The sequence below is a fragment of the Prionailurus bengalensis genome, chromosome B2 (genome assembly GCF_016509475.1).
Source record: "Prionailurus bengalensis isolate Pbe53 chromosome B2, Fcat_Pben_1.1_paternal_pri, whole genome shotgun sequence".
NCBI lineage: Eukaryota > Metazoa > Chordata > Mammalia > Carnivora > Felidae > Prionailurus > Prionailurus bengalensis.
Genome location: NC_057349.1, coordinates 107,716,126 through 107,730,299, shown reverse-complemented (window position 1 = coordinate 107,730,299; position 14,174 = coordinate 107,716,126).

Here is a 14,174-nt window from a genome sequence, read left to right as displayed (position 1 = left end):
GTTAAGAAATACGAGGTTAATTCGTGAAATTTTCCTGATTTTTTTTCCCTACCTACTGAGGGTAGGTAGGTGGTGGACACGGAAAAAAATGTATCTGCTGCATTAAGATAAAGAATCCCCTCTCCCCCACTCGCACTCTCTCTCTCTAAAATAAAAAAAAATTAAAGAATAAATTCATGTGTCTCCAGCCTGGTGTCTCTAGCATTTCTGGTGTCCCATGATTTGTACACATAAGAAATATAATCAGCTTGTGGCATCTGGGTGGCTCAGTCAATTAAGCATCCAACTTTGGCTCAAGTCATGATCTCCCATTTTGTGAGTTGGAGCCCCGTGACAGTCTCTGTGCTGACAGCTCAGAGCCACAGCTCAGAGCCAGAAGCCTGCTTCAGTTTCTGTGTCTCCCTCTCCTTTTGCCCCTCCCCCGCTCGCACTCTGCCTGTTTCTCTCTCTCAAAAATAAATAAACATTAAAAAAAATCTTTTAAAGGAAATATAATCAGTTCCTTGTCCAAGTAATTTTAATGGCCTTTTAGTGAATTAAGCTGAAATTCTTTCAAAATGCTATTAGGTATACTAATGTAACTCTGGTATAAAAAAATGTGAAGTGTGCAAGTATAAGTAGATTAACAGATAATTTTATTGCAAGTGGTGTTAAGAAAGCTGGAATAGGGGCGCCTGGGTGGCTCAGTCGGTTAAGCGTCTGACTTTGGCTCAGGTCATGATTTTATGGCTTGTGGGTTCAAGCCCCGTGTCGGGCTCTGTGCTGACAGCTCAGAGCCTGGAGCCTGCTTTAGATTCTGTGTCTCCCTCTCTCTGCCCCTTCCCCAGCTCACACTGTGTCTCTCTCTCAAAAATTAAAAAAAAAAAAAAATCGGGAATAATGCGTATTCACTTAGCAAGAAACTTGAAGCATAACTAAAGTTTAAGAATGACTAAGATATAAACCATAATATGTGAGAGGATATTTAACCACTATAAAATAAACTTAAAATTAAGTGCAGTGCCTAGAAACACATGATTCAGAATGTTGCTAATTAATGTGCAATCTTGTTAAGAACACTGTATTTTCAAGCATGTGTGTGGCATGATTTCCACATTGAGAATTTGATCATTGTTGATATAATGGGTGGGTCCAAGGAGACTACATCTGTCTTTGAACTTTAAAATGCCAGTACTACATTTTTAAGATGTAATATAAATATTGCTTTAAAGGAGATCATTCTTGAGAAACCACAGCCATGCATGAAGGAAATGTTGCTAGGAGCCTGGAGCTGGAGAATATAGCTTCCTAGAGTTACAAAGGACCTTGGAGTTTCCTCAGGATTTGGGGGTAGAGAGAGCTTAAATCAATAAATATTAATAAACTATGATCTGACTACCTACTCTGTAGGCAACTATGCTTCAGGCTTAGATGCCTCTTCATAACATTTTAAACATCGTGTTTGTGGTTGTGTTCTGTGTTTTCTCTTACTCCTGCCATTCCCTCCCAACACACACACACACACACACACACACACACACGCTAAAATATAAGGAAAAGATATGTTTTGTCATGCCTGTAGTACCTAGAAGAATGTCCGTAGTCTGTGATCAATACATAATTGATAGATGAATATATGAAACAAAAAGATGGATGAGTGAACACAAACCTGGTGGCTTAAAACAACAGAGGTGTATTCTTTCCTAGTCCTGGAGGTCAGAAGTCCTTAATCAAGATGTCAGCAGGGCCACACTCCCTCCAGTGGTTCAAGGGGAGGTTTCATTCAGCATATCTCCTGAAAATAAGCATCAACTAGACATCCCCCACTTCCCCTAAAGAAAGTTCATCAAATTCAATTGTATCCACACCTCAAAGTACACACGGCAGTCCTGACACCCCACCCAGCACCCTCCTCTTCTGGCTGACCTGCTCTGAGTCTCTCCGAGGCACTGGGCCAGATGCTGGGGCAGCTTGCCTAGGAAGTGGATGGGACAAGATAGGGAGGAAGGGCTGAGAAGAGGTGATGGTGCCCTCGGGGCCTGTGGACAAGAAAAGCAAAGGCTAAAAGTGTGTCTACACTTTATTAAGCTGCACACTATGTAGTAAATTTTGAAAAAACTTTTTTAACATTTATTTATTTATTTTTGAGAGAGAGAGAGAGAGAGACAGAGTGTGAGCTGGGGAGGGGCAGAAGGAGAAGGAGACACAGAATCCAAAGCAGGCTGTAGGCTCTGAGCTGACAGCAGCTAAATTTTGGACACGCTTATGTAATCCACTTCACTCATTAATCCTCTCGACTACAATATGTATACACATAAGAATCATCATTTCTACTGTAGAGATAAGGAAAATGAGGCTTGGGGAGGGCAAATAATTGACCCAAGTTAACAAGTTGATAAATGTTAGAAGTGAGATTTTAATACCAAGTCCCATGTTCTTTTTACCACGCTATATTTCTCATTTAAGATAATTGACTTTTTGTATCCCTTGCAAATCTAAAAGAGACTCCATGATCTCTATAAAATCACCATTTTCATAAATTTCAAAGAATATCTTTTCTTTGTCAGATTTCTTTATTTGAGTTGCTTTTAATTTCCCAATCTGTGCTCTTTCCAAGGGAATGTTTTCAGCTCATGCTTGAGAACCTTGCTTTCCACTGTGGTTCCTTGTTTTATACACCAAATGCTTTCCCTAGCTAAGCCAGGTTCCATAATATTATTCTCTCAATTATGCAGGGCTGCACACAGGGCACTACCCAATGGAGATACTAAAAGTGAGTGAAGGGGTGACTGGGTGGCTCAGTCAGTTAAGCATCCAACTTCTGCTCAGGTCATGATCTCACAGTTTGTGAGATCAAGCCCTGTGTCAGGCTCTGTGCTGACAACTCGGAGCCTGGAGCTTGCTTCCAATTCTGTATCTCCCTCCCTCTCTGCCCCGCCCCTGCTGTCACTCTGAATCCGTCTCTCTCAAAAATAAATAAACATTAAAAAACAAATCAAAAGTGAGTGAAGAGGTGAATTCAATATGAAGAGTTCAGGAAGCATGAGAAGCAAGTAGCATGGATAAAACAGACGGAGGAGACTGGTCTGTATGAGGAGAGCTTTGCCAGGCAGGATATGGTCAGTTTAGGAAGGGCACAGAAGGCCATGAAAATAGTTTAAATTTGATGTTTCAGACAAGTACAAGCCAATGAAAGCCTTTGGCTAGAGGTATAACAATGGTAAAGGCAACATTTCAGAAAGGTTCTCCCCTGCAGTGTGGTCTGGATACACTACAGCTAAAAAGAGAATGGAACCAGAGGTACCAGCCAATGATGGGTACAGAAATCCAAGCATGACAATCCAAGCTTAGACAGGGACGATAGAAATGGGAATGACATCTCAACACTGGACTTAGCTACCTTTCTTGTGTTTCCTTAGGACACTTAACCTGTTTAAGTTACTTGGCTTAAGTGGTGAAGTAGTTGCTGGTGCCTTTAATAATGAAAACGACCCTGATAAATTGCACTGAAAATTGCCTTCTTGATCCTTGCGGTCCTTTTCGTTTCATGTGCTGGAGTCATTATCTATTTGACACTTTCCCAAAATATATATTTAGGAAAAGCTAATACTTGGTAGACAATTCAAGTTTTCATTACAAGTTGATGAACAGGTGCAGCTGTTGTGGGGGGTGGGTGGCTGGCATAAGAAGGCCTGAGTTTTGATCTCATTCCTGCCAATTAGAAGCTGTGTGGCTTTAGGCAAGTCATTTCACCGTCTTGAGCTTCAATTTCCTCAGCTGTGAAATGAACATGGCAATACCTATCTACAGGAATATGATCGCATTTAAATGAAAAAAAAAGTACATGAAAGTACTTCATACATTTTAGAATGCAATATGAGCACAGAATTTTATTTTTGTGAGCAATTATACGTAAATCGAAACTAAATCTCTCACTCCTTCAAAAGGAAACATCATTAAAAGTCTCTACAGTTACTTAATTCCTGCAGGTTTTGGGGTGTGCCCACAGCAGCAAAAAACAAGAGAAAATGGCATGTTACCAGAGGCAGGTTACAAGAAAAGAATTGGGCATAAGAAACAAGGCCAACAATTTTGTTATTGAAACCAGTTATGGTGCTGAGCTGCCTGAGCTATGGGACTCAGGTTCTGGAAATTTCCCCTCTACTGGCGAGGTTGATAAGCTTTTAAACTTAAGTGCAGGAAGTTATATTTATACCTGTTAAATTTCATCTTGTTTCTTTTGGCCCACCAGTCCGGCCTGTCAGTATCTTTCTGAGTCTTGACTCTGTCATCCAAGTAATTAGTTGCTGCTCCCAGCTTCATGCCATCCTCAGATTTGATGAGTGAGCTTCCCATGCTCTGCCACCGGTTTGTTATAAGTTTGACTGAACCCTGTGACACACCCCTAAAGTCTCCCTCTAGGGGATAGCCAACTTCAAAAACACTGAAGACACTCTCAGCAAGCCCCCATTTCTTCGCCTTTCTACAAAAGCATCCAAAAAGGTACTGTCAGCTGTCTTGCTAAAAGCTCACAATGCTGGCAGTCATAGCTCTGCCCTAGGTTTTCCACTCTCCACTCCCCAGTCATGCAGTCAGCTACCTGTACACGCATGCTCACCTCCTCCTCCCACCTCGAAGTTACAGCTACTCCTTCTGCCACAGAAACCACCACCTGGGCCATGAGGAATCCCAGCACTTCCAATCTCCTGTGTGCCTCTTAATGCATCATTTTTCCTCTCTCTGTTTCCCACCTGCTCCTTTGTACCACCTCTTCCTGAGCCTGGCACAGTGGTTCTCAAAGTTTAGCAGGCATCAGAATCTCCTGGAAGTCTTGTTAAATCACAGGTTTCAGGGGCCCAAGATTTTGCATTTCTAAATTCCAGTGGTCCTAATGCATTCCTTGGACCAGCAGCATCAGCACCACCTGGGAACAGTTAGACATGCACATTCTCAGGCCCCACTCCAGACCTACTGAATCAGAGATTTGGAGGCTAGGGCCAAGCAGTCTATTACACACACACACACACACACACACACACACACACTAACATCTCAAAATCATTGGTCGGCATTTTGAGTAAAAACAGGGCTTTATAGCCAAGGAAATTTGAGTTTGATCCCTGTTGTGTCCCTTCTTGGGCACACAACTTGTCCCTTCTTGTCCCGTCTTGGTCACATGACTTACCATCCCTAAGCCTCAATATTTTAATCTATAAACTGGGAATGATAATACCTGCCTCTGTGGATGGTAATGAAGATTAAATGAGATAATATAAGTAAAGCTCTACTTACCATGCCTAAATATTCAATAAATGGAAGCTGTATTTAAATAAATGGAAGCTGGAAGAGAAGTCCCTCCCTTGTCCCACTCTCACCTTTACAGCCAAGCCCAGGAAAGTCTCCATTGCCTGTCTCCATTTTCTCACATCTCATCAGTCTTGAGATTGCTGCAATTGGCTTCTGTCCCCACACTCCACTAATGTGGCCTTGCTAAGATCATCAACGACTAAATTCCAAAAGTAGTGGACTCTGATTGTCTCATTGTTCTAGTCTCTGTATTCTTTCTTTAGGGACATTTCTCTTTTGGCTCTCTTGTGACTTGGCTTCCACATACCCCCCCTTTCATGATGTTCCTTTTACCTTCCTGCTAGTTCTGTCTCTGTATCTTTAACTGGTCCCTCCGTGCCACTACCTGCCTTTCAAGTGTCCTGCATAATTCACCTTCATTTGTTCTCACTCAAGACCACAGCTTTACTCACCACTTAACTACCTTTCCAGACAAGATCTCCCTGGACCTCCAGACATCTCCAAAGGGCAACTAGACATCCCAAAGTCAACACAACCCAAAGACCAAACTCACTGTGCTCTTCCAAATCTATTCCTCCTTCTGGATTCCTTTAGTTCCCAGATAGACTATGAGTTCTTAAGGTCAGAGTTGAGGCCTAATTATCTCTGACCTCCCATACCTGACCTCAGAGCCAGGCAAACACTTAATAATGTATTAGTGTATTGAATGCATGAATCAACAAAGTGAATTATGTCACATGGTCGAGTAACTTTCATAAAAATAGATTAAATACTCACACAAGAAAAAGAAAATGAATTATTTCCTAAATCCACACTGCTGGTAGGAGTCATCACCTCCCTTCTCTATCGTGATTTCAAATTCACCTTTAAATTAGTCTTTCATGTCTGAAATCCACTTTCTGTCCTTATTAATAATTAATAATATTTATCCAATCTGGACTTTGCATGCTTCTCTTCATAAATCCTCCAAAATCACCAAGAGTATTTTCATAATCACACAAGTAAGCACTTTAATTCTGCTAGAATGCAGTTTGCCCAGAGGCTTGAGCACCTTTAAGGGATCTAAGTGTTCTCTCACTATTCCTTCCCTTTTCTCAGGTTTCTGTTCCTTTTTAACTATGTTTGTTCTGCTCTTTTTAGTTTGAAGATCATTCTCCAGGTAAAAAAGACAGAGGTGAAATCAAAGTTTAGTAGGCATATCCTTTCAATCATTTAACCTTATGCCATCCATCCCCATTCCATCAAGCCTTTATCCTAACCCAATTATTTAGTTAGAAATATGGTTTTGACTGTCCTTTGCTATTATCTTTAGCATTTTTATCATGATAAGTTTTAGACTTGCTGATTTTATTCTTACATTTTTAGTCACTATAGGAATATTCACTTTTGGCAATGAGCTCCTCCTTCAATCTTTTGTGTTCTGGCCAAGGGAGACCAGAGTACCAATGGAAGAGGATAGGGAGCTGGGCTGAGAATGGAGCAGTTGCCCCCTGCCCTGGGGAGATCCCAGTAATACAAGCAGCACAGGTGACAGAAAGATACAAAAACTGACATTGGATCTCAGTAACCAGAAAAAACAAGGTCTGGGCTGGCCACATTGTCTCCTGTTGAACCAAATACTCAAGTATTTTAGCTTCTTATCTGAAAACATGAACATTTCAAATTTGTTGTTATTTTAATTTTAGATTTGCCTTATCTTAATTCCAGATTGCTATTTAATCAGCAGTGGTTTGGAACACTTCAGCTTTTAGTTTCTCACTAAGTTAAGTATTTAATGATCTGTAAACAAACACTTGAAAAGATGCTACTTAAAGGGACTCTGATCCCTCTGTACTTTGTTAAGGGAATGAATCCACTCTTAAATTTATCTTCCAGTTTTCAAGTAAGCATTCTGCTATTAATGTCAAAAAAAAATGGGCTGGGAATGAGGGGAGTTGAAGGGAAGGAAGCATCACTATAGAAAGCTTTTGGGCTTTTTAGCCCCAACCCCAACTGGAGGTACAGTCTTTTAATGAATCCTCTCTGGCCATTGTAACTGGGAGAGTGGACTAAGGAAGGGAAAAAGAAAGCAGGGAGAAGAAAGTATCAGACCAGGAGCACCCCAGGACTGTAAGGGAGAAAGAGGACACACGTAAGTGTAGGTTGAAATCCAAGAAGAGAAACCACAAGAAGAAATTACAGGAATGAGAGAGAGAGAGAAATTTAAAGACAAGGTGAATTCACAGGCAGAAGGAAATCAAAAGATGGAAGAAACATTAAAAAGCAAACATGGGAAACAGAGCAAAGTGAGTAGGGAATGTAACTCATTATTTATATCCACTTCAGATTCTAAAAATGGGATTGATGTTCTACAGGTTCTGATGCTTGGAGCACATCCTTCTGAAATACGCACTCACCTGATAGCTCCTTATTTCTTTGGATAACTAAAATTTATCCCTTGTAAGAATCATTTCTCACAGGACTGTCAGAATTTTTTTTTTTTGATAGTCACTTGTGCTTCTTGGGCTCTTCCAGAGTCTTGGATTGGGGGATTATGCTTTTTGAAAATCTGCCTTTCCCTAGAAATTAGGGTTCTCTCCTCTCCGGAGGATATTACATATTGAATATATCATATATTACATAGATGACAACATGGTCACTTGCACCTCAGCAGTTCATTTTTCCTTATTCATCAGAAATTGGTTCAGAGCAACAGTTCCCCTTTCCACTTCTAAGAAATGAAACGGTCAGGAGGGTGATTCCAGTATCCTCAGATGTTGTTCTCTGAATTTGTTATCATTGTCTGATCATATTTGAAAATCTGTCATGATGAGGTTTCAGCTACAATCCCCAAAAATGTTTCCACATAATTCCCCACCGAGATGGTAGAAAAAGAAACAACCCACATCACTTCCAATCAGCCTCTGTTATCACAGAAACCATTACCATTCAGGCAGGCAGCACGACAAGATTTCTTGGCCTCTAAGACTGCCAGGGCACAAAGAGATAGAAGTGGACAGGTTTCTTAGGACTAAGGTCACCAGCACTAAGTCCCAGCTTGAAGCAATGGGGAAAGCATAAGTCAAAGGGAAGAGCAAAACTGGAGAATATGAGGTGTGCCAAGATGCCAAATGCCTGGAAGGGAGTGTAAAAAGCATCAAACATGGTGTGTTGCCCAAATGACAAATGGTCAGAGCCCACATTTTGGTGTAGAGCCAAGAGTTCATTTAAAAAAAAAAAAAGCCAAATACAAAAACACTTGAAGCAAACCTATGGTTTATTTTATTTTATTTTTTACTTTTGGGACAGAGAGAGACAGAGCATGAACGGGGGAGGGGCAGAGAGAGAGGGAGACACAGAATCGGAAACAGGCTCCAGGCTCTGAGCCATCAGCCCAGAGCCTGACGCGGGGCTCGAACTCACGGACCGCGAGATGGTGACCTGGCTGAAGTCGGACGCTTAACCGACTGCGCCACCCAGGCGCCCCCCTATGGTTTATTTTGATCCTGGCTTTGATTCATCTAGTTGTGTTGTTTTACAAGTTCATGAGCTCAGAAACTCATCTGTTTAATTTTACTACTGTGTCCCTGGTGCCTAGGACAGCCTCTGGCATATAGTGAGTGCTCAAGAAATTAATAGTGCATCAATCAAACATCCATGTTTTCAACTCTTTTTGTTTGTTTTCTTAAATGGACCAGCATGGGTGTGTACACAGTGATTAGAAGTGATTTAAAGGGCAACTGCCAAAGTGAAGATTATGCTACAGCACTGAGTCAACCCATTTGGCCACAGTCTATCCTCTGTCAGAGTTACATCAGTTCATAATTCTCCTGCGGTTTCAATACACTAAGCAATCCCTACTACTAGAGATGAGAGAAAGAACTGCATTATGTATAAGTTTGCTTCTCACATGAAAAACCTAGCATTACTTAGGCTGCACGGGAATGCTAATGTCTTCTGTGCCACAGGTAAGGTTAAAAAAAAAATAGACAACCCCTTTGAAATTATAATAAAATACATTTTGAATTACCTAAAAGCTTCAAACAAACAATTACTCTTTTGAAAGGTCTTCCCTCAGAAAAATTAGTCCGAAGCCTTAGATCACAAAATTAAATATATTTTCACCTTGGTTAAAACTGTTAGTAGTGGGAGTCTTTAGGAAGGCATTAATGGGCTTTTTGTTTTGTTTTTCTTGGTTTTGTCCTGCAAAAATGAATGGATTCAATACCTATCTGAACTGTATAATAATTTAACAATTCTCAGATTCCAAGCTAAGATTTCTTTCAGAGCAGTGACCCCACTCTCATCATTTATGTTGAAGTCTGCCCAGTACATTCAAAAGATTTCTGCTTATTATAACACTGCAGAGCAAGACACTTCCATTTGGTAATCTTTGTGGCAATAGAATCTCAATATCTAACTCTTTGCAACTTTAAAATGTTCTGAATCTGGGGCGCCTGGGTGGCTTAGTCGGTTGAGCGACCAACTTCGGCTCAGGTCATGATCTCACGGCTTGTGAATTCGAGCCCCGGGTCGGGTTCTGTGCTGACAGCTCAGAGCCTGGAGCCTGCTTCGGATTCTGTGTCTCCCTCTCTCTCTGCCCCAACCCACTCACATTCTGTCTCTGTCTCTCTCAAAAATAAATAAACATTAAAAAAATTAAAATATTGTGGATCTTTGAGCCCCACTTTGTAAGGATGCTGAGCGCTTTCTGTGCTGGTTTGCCTGATCCTGACCTCCAGCTTTCTGTGCCTCTCAGGGGAGCATAACAGGCACCATGTAAATCTCCAGAACATGTGGCAAAGGGAGAGCGCTCAAGAGCATGGTTGCCACAGATGGATGGGCTCTCCCAAGTTCCTCTTCTGATTTTCACTTCCCTTCAGGATGGTAATTTGGTGGCCGTGTCCTTGTTGTTGAGAAAGCTGAACACAAGGAAAGGCCAAGGAAGGCAAATGGAGAGCAGCACCTTTGTTCAATGTTTCTCAAATCGTACACACAGAGGCTACATTTGAGTGGGTGATAATAAAAGATAAACACAAGATATGTGGAATGTTCTACTTTATAGAATGAAAGGAAAGAGGACTTGAAATGAGTCCTAGGTAAATGGATAAGAAAGCTCCTTTCTCTAAATCTCTTTCCCTCTGGGATATCCACAGAATGCTCACAGATACCCACGGCCATGACTGGAACAAAAGAAAGAAGAGAAAAAATGTTTTATTTTCTCCACTGATACCCCTTCCCTCAGATCTGACCCTGGTCGCAGTCTTGGGGCCATGGCTGGTTATAGGAGTAGGCAGCTGGCTGCTGGATGAGGAACAAAGAAAAGTAAACACTGATGCCAAGTAAATGTGTAGGTTTCCCATGAAGGCAAGACGTATGAGCAAAGAGGAGCAAGCATCCTAGATACGATACAATTCTGACCAGTTCTACTGTATGCGGGTTTTTCCCACACCATCAAGCAATTCTTGGGCACCAGCTGGGTTTCCTATAATTCAACTCAGTTCTGACACTATCTATCAGGCTCTTGGAATTAAGAAATTCCAAGGGTTTTCGGATCTCTGTGCCGGAAACAGGGATAAAGACCAAATGTATATTTATTATAACTCACAGTATCACATATGGACATTCTGGAAAGCAAGGGAACATCGAAAACATCAAGGCTAAAGCCAAACAGCAAAATGGAATCTGAAGTCGAAGTCTAAAAGAATGAGAACAGGCAAGACCAAGAGGGTGAGTTTAGGAGACTGAGCCCCCAAATGTCCTGCATACAATGCTACAGGACAGGGTGTGAGAATCTGCATTCATGTTTTCTCAGGCAGGTGGTTGGGAAAGAGAAGGGTATCATGCTAGTCAGGACATGTTCAGTATTGTATTCCCAGTTCTTTACATGTTTATATTAAGCATATAAAGTGTTTACATGTTTACATGTTTATATTAAGCATATAAAGTGTGTGTGTGTGTGTGTGTGTGTGTGTGTTGAGAAGTGTGTTTCTACCTGCTTCCTTAAGGATCACAATGGTACCCAACAGTCTCCGTAGGTAGCAAGTCACATTGAGCATAAAGTAAGGCCCAGAATTTGGCTAGAATAAGTGCTGTTCTTCTTACCAATAATCCATGCTCAGAGGATTTATTTTGTTCAGCAAGGAGAGACAAGTGAGCTAAATAAAGGCTTTTTTTTCTAAAGAGCTTACAACACTTGAAGAATGATGCAGGTTATTGTTAATGCCATGTAAGCACCCTCTAGAAGCACAAGAAAAGTTCTCGAGGAGACCTGAATTACACGTATGTGGAATGCCTCCCTATCTGCTTAACTGGTCTGTCATGGGGAAGGGATGATTGGGGAAATAGAACAGGAAACTTGAAACAAAACCATTTATAGCACATGAAAATGAGCGAGCAAGAAGGTTGGCATGCATGAGCTGTAGTTAAAGAGTGTGTCTGTGCCTCATGCTTCCAATGAATTGTTCAAGAACGCTTCATCCTTGAAGTAGGATTTCCTCTAATTCTGTCAAGGTTGGTGTCTGCATGGGTTATGTGCCAAGTAATTGTCCAGTAGCAAGTTAACAGTGTCGAGAGGCTATTTTAAAGATGAATGGGAACATAAAACATATTTTGTCCTATTCTCCACTTTGAATATGTCTCTGGAACAAAACTTGTACTTGAAATGAAATGGAGAAATGTGATTTTTATGAGTTACAGGGTTCTTTTTTTTTTTTCTTTCACACGACTGACAGAACAAAAACATTTAGAGGAAGACAGCCCAATGTCATGTAAGTATTTGTGTATTTGTTCTTGCCGTGGCTCACAAGGGACACAGCGAGCCCCCTCCCTGACTGAATGCTGGATATTATTTAAACTCTGCCATCACACTCCAATGCTTTCCAATAGCTAAAAGAATTTTGCATTTCTTCCCATAGGGACTGTAAACTCAAAAAGAAGGATTCTCCTGCAATAAATTGTATCTATTTTATTTTCTGAAATAGTTACTTTTAAAAAATATATGCTAAGAAAAAATGAAAGGGGAAAAATAGGGCCTCCATTTATGAATTGTGCTCTTTTTTATTCCTACTATTTCCAAGACCAGGCAAATTATCATAATTTTCCTACCAGAGATACACAATTCCACCTAAGAATTGCTGTTTTCCAAAACCAGTGAAAAGCAAAGTTTCCAATAGATGCTGAGATAAATCTTCTGTATGTACTTGTATGTGTACCCTAGCAATCCTTTTGAATTTCAAGGTTATAAATAATTCCCAAACTCAACTTTCTGTTGGTATTTTAATGTGGATTATTTGTACCCCTCTGTTGGTGTCATTTCTTTTTACTTAATGATCCCTTCCAAGCTGGCACCAGTACATTCAGTATTCTGATGGGACCAAGCCACCATCCCACCTAAGAATATCAATTATGTTTTGAAAGCAGACAATTTGATTTCATGCAGAAACCACTGTATATGCATGATGGTGTTTTCATAAAGACTCCCTTATTTACTCTAAACAGTGTCATGGCTTTCACTGTATGGCCACATAGTAACTGTTTAACCATCTTACAGTCTTTTCAAGAAATCTTAAACAAGAAAAAGGAAAGCTTGGTTTCAAGAATACATTTTCTGTTCTTATAAAAATCAGCTCCTCTATGAATAGCTGAAATGAGGCAAAGCTTCAAAGCTGCAGCCTAGAGTACCATAAATACTGTACTGGAGAAATGGCCTCTCAGCCATGTCTGAATGGGAAAGGAAAGGAACTTTCTGCCAGCTGAATGTGTGTTTCCCAACTTTTTCTTCTCATGCATATCTAAAAAGGACACTGGACTAGAATCCCTAGTAGATTTCGTATTTAAGGCTTGTTAGTGAGGGATTCCCACAGTAGAATCTGGAAACACACACAGCCACACACACAGGCACACACACACTCCACCCCATTCCTTTGCTCACTCAGGATTATCAGGACTTCACCCTGGGCCAGTTCTGCTACCTATGCTGCCTGTTTTCTAGAAGCACAAAGAGGCTCAAGTGAGCTTATCATCTGATCAAAAAAGCCATCAGAAACAAAAAAGCCTCTCTTTTTCTATCCCTATGAAATGAGATCCTGGTGGGCAAGATTCACCCACACTGCTCAAGCCCTTTGATCCTATAGACTGAACTACTTTCATCCTTTTCATACCGTGAGTGTACCCACAAGGCACAAACACATGCAGGTGCACATGCTCATGTGCACACATGCAGTGACATCAGGGGTGGCCACCTTTTCTTCCATATGTCCACTCACCATGTGACAGAGAGGGCAACAAGGAAATAAACATTACTTCACCTCCCCAAATCAATCCTGGTGTCCTTGTTCAGTAGGTATGGCACACATTTCTACATGGGGCCTCCTGTGTAGGAGCCAGAAACTCTGTGCTTCTCCAGACACATGCTCGTCTCAAAATAATGAGCACAACTGTACAGTGGAGAATGCATATAAACAATCACAGTACAGTTGAAAACTGCTCTGTGCAGGCTGATTATCCACAGTGTACCACGCTCTACCAGGATCAGTGTGGCGGAGGGGAGCTGTCTCCCCTCTGCCATTCTTCTAGGATCAGCTGTTCCAACTCACAGAGAACTCCTCATTAAAAATAGTCAGAAACAGAAACTGATATTGCACCTGAGAAGACTTGAGGAAATGCCATGCATATACTCATCCTTGGAGTTCTATAGCATAGTTCGCTCATAAATTGCTTACCATACTCCTTAGGATGGGTTTTGAAAGGTAGTAAGATGGTTTTAAACATTTTCCCTCACTTTAATTTCTTCAAAATAAACAAAAATTTTTGTGAATATTCCTCCAGTGTTTTTATAGGTACATCTATGAATTTTTTTTTATTAAGATCATACTATATAGACTTCTGTTAAACTTTTCACTTAAACA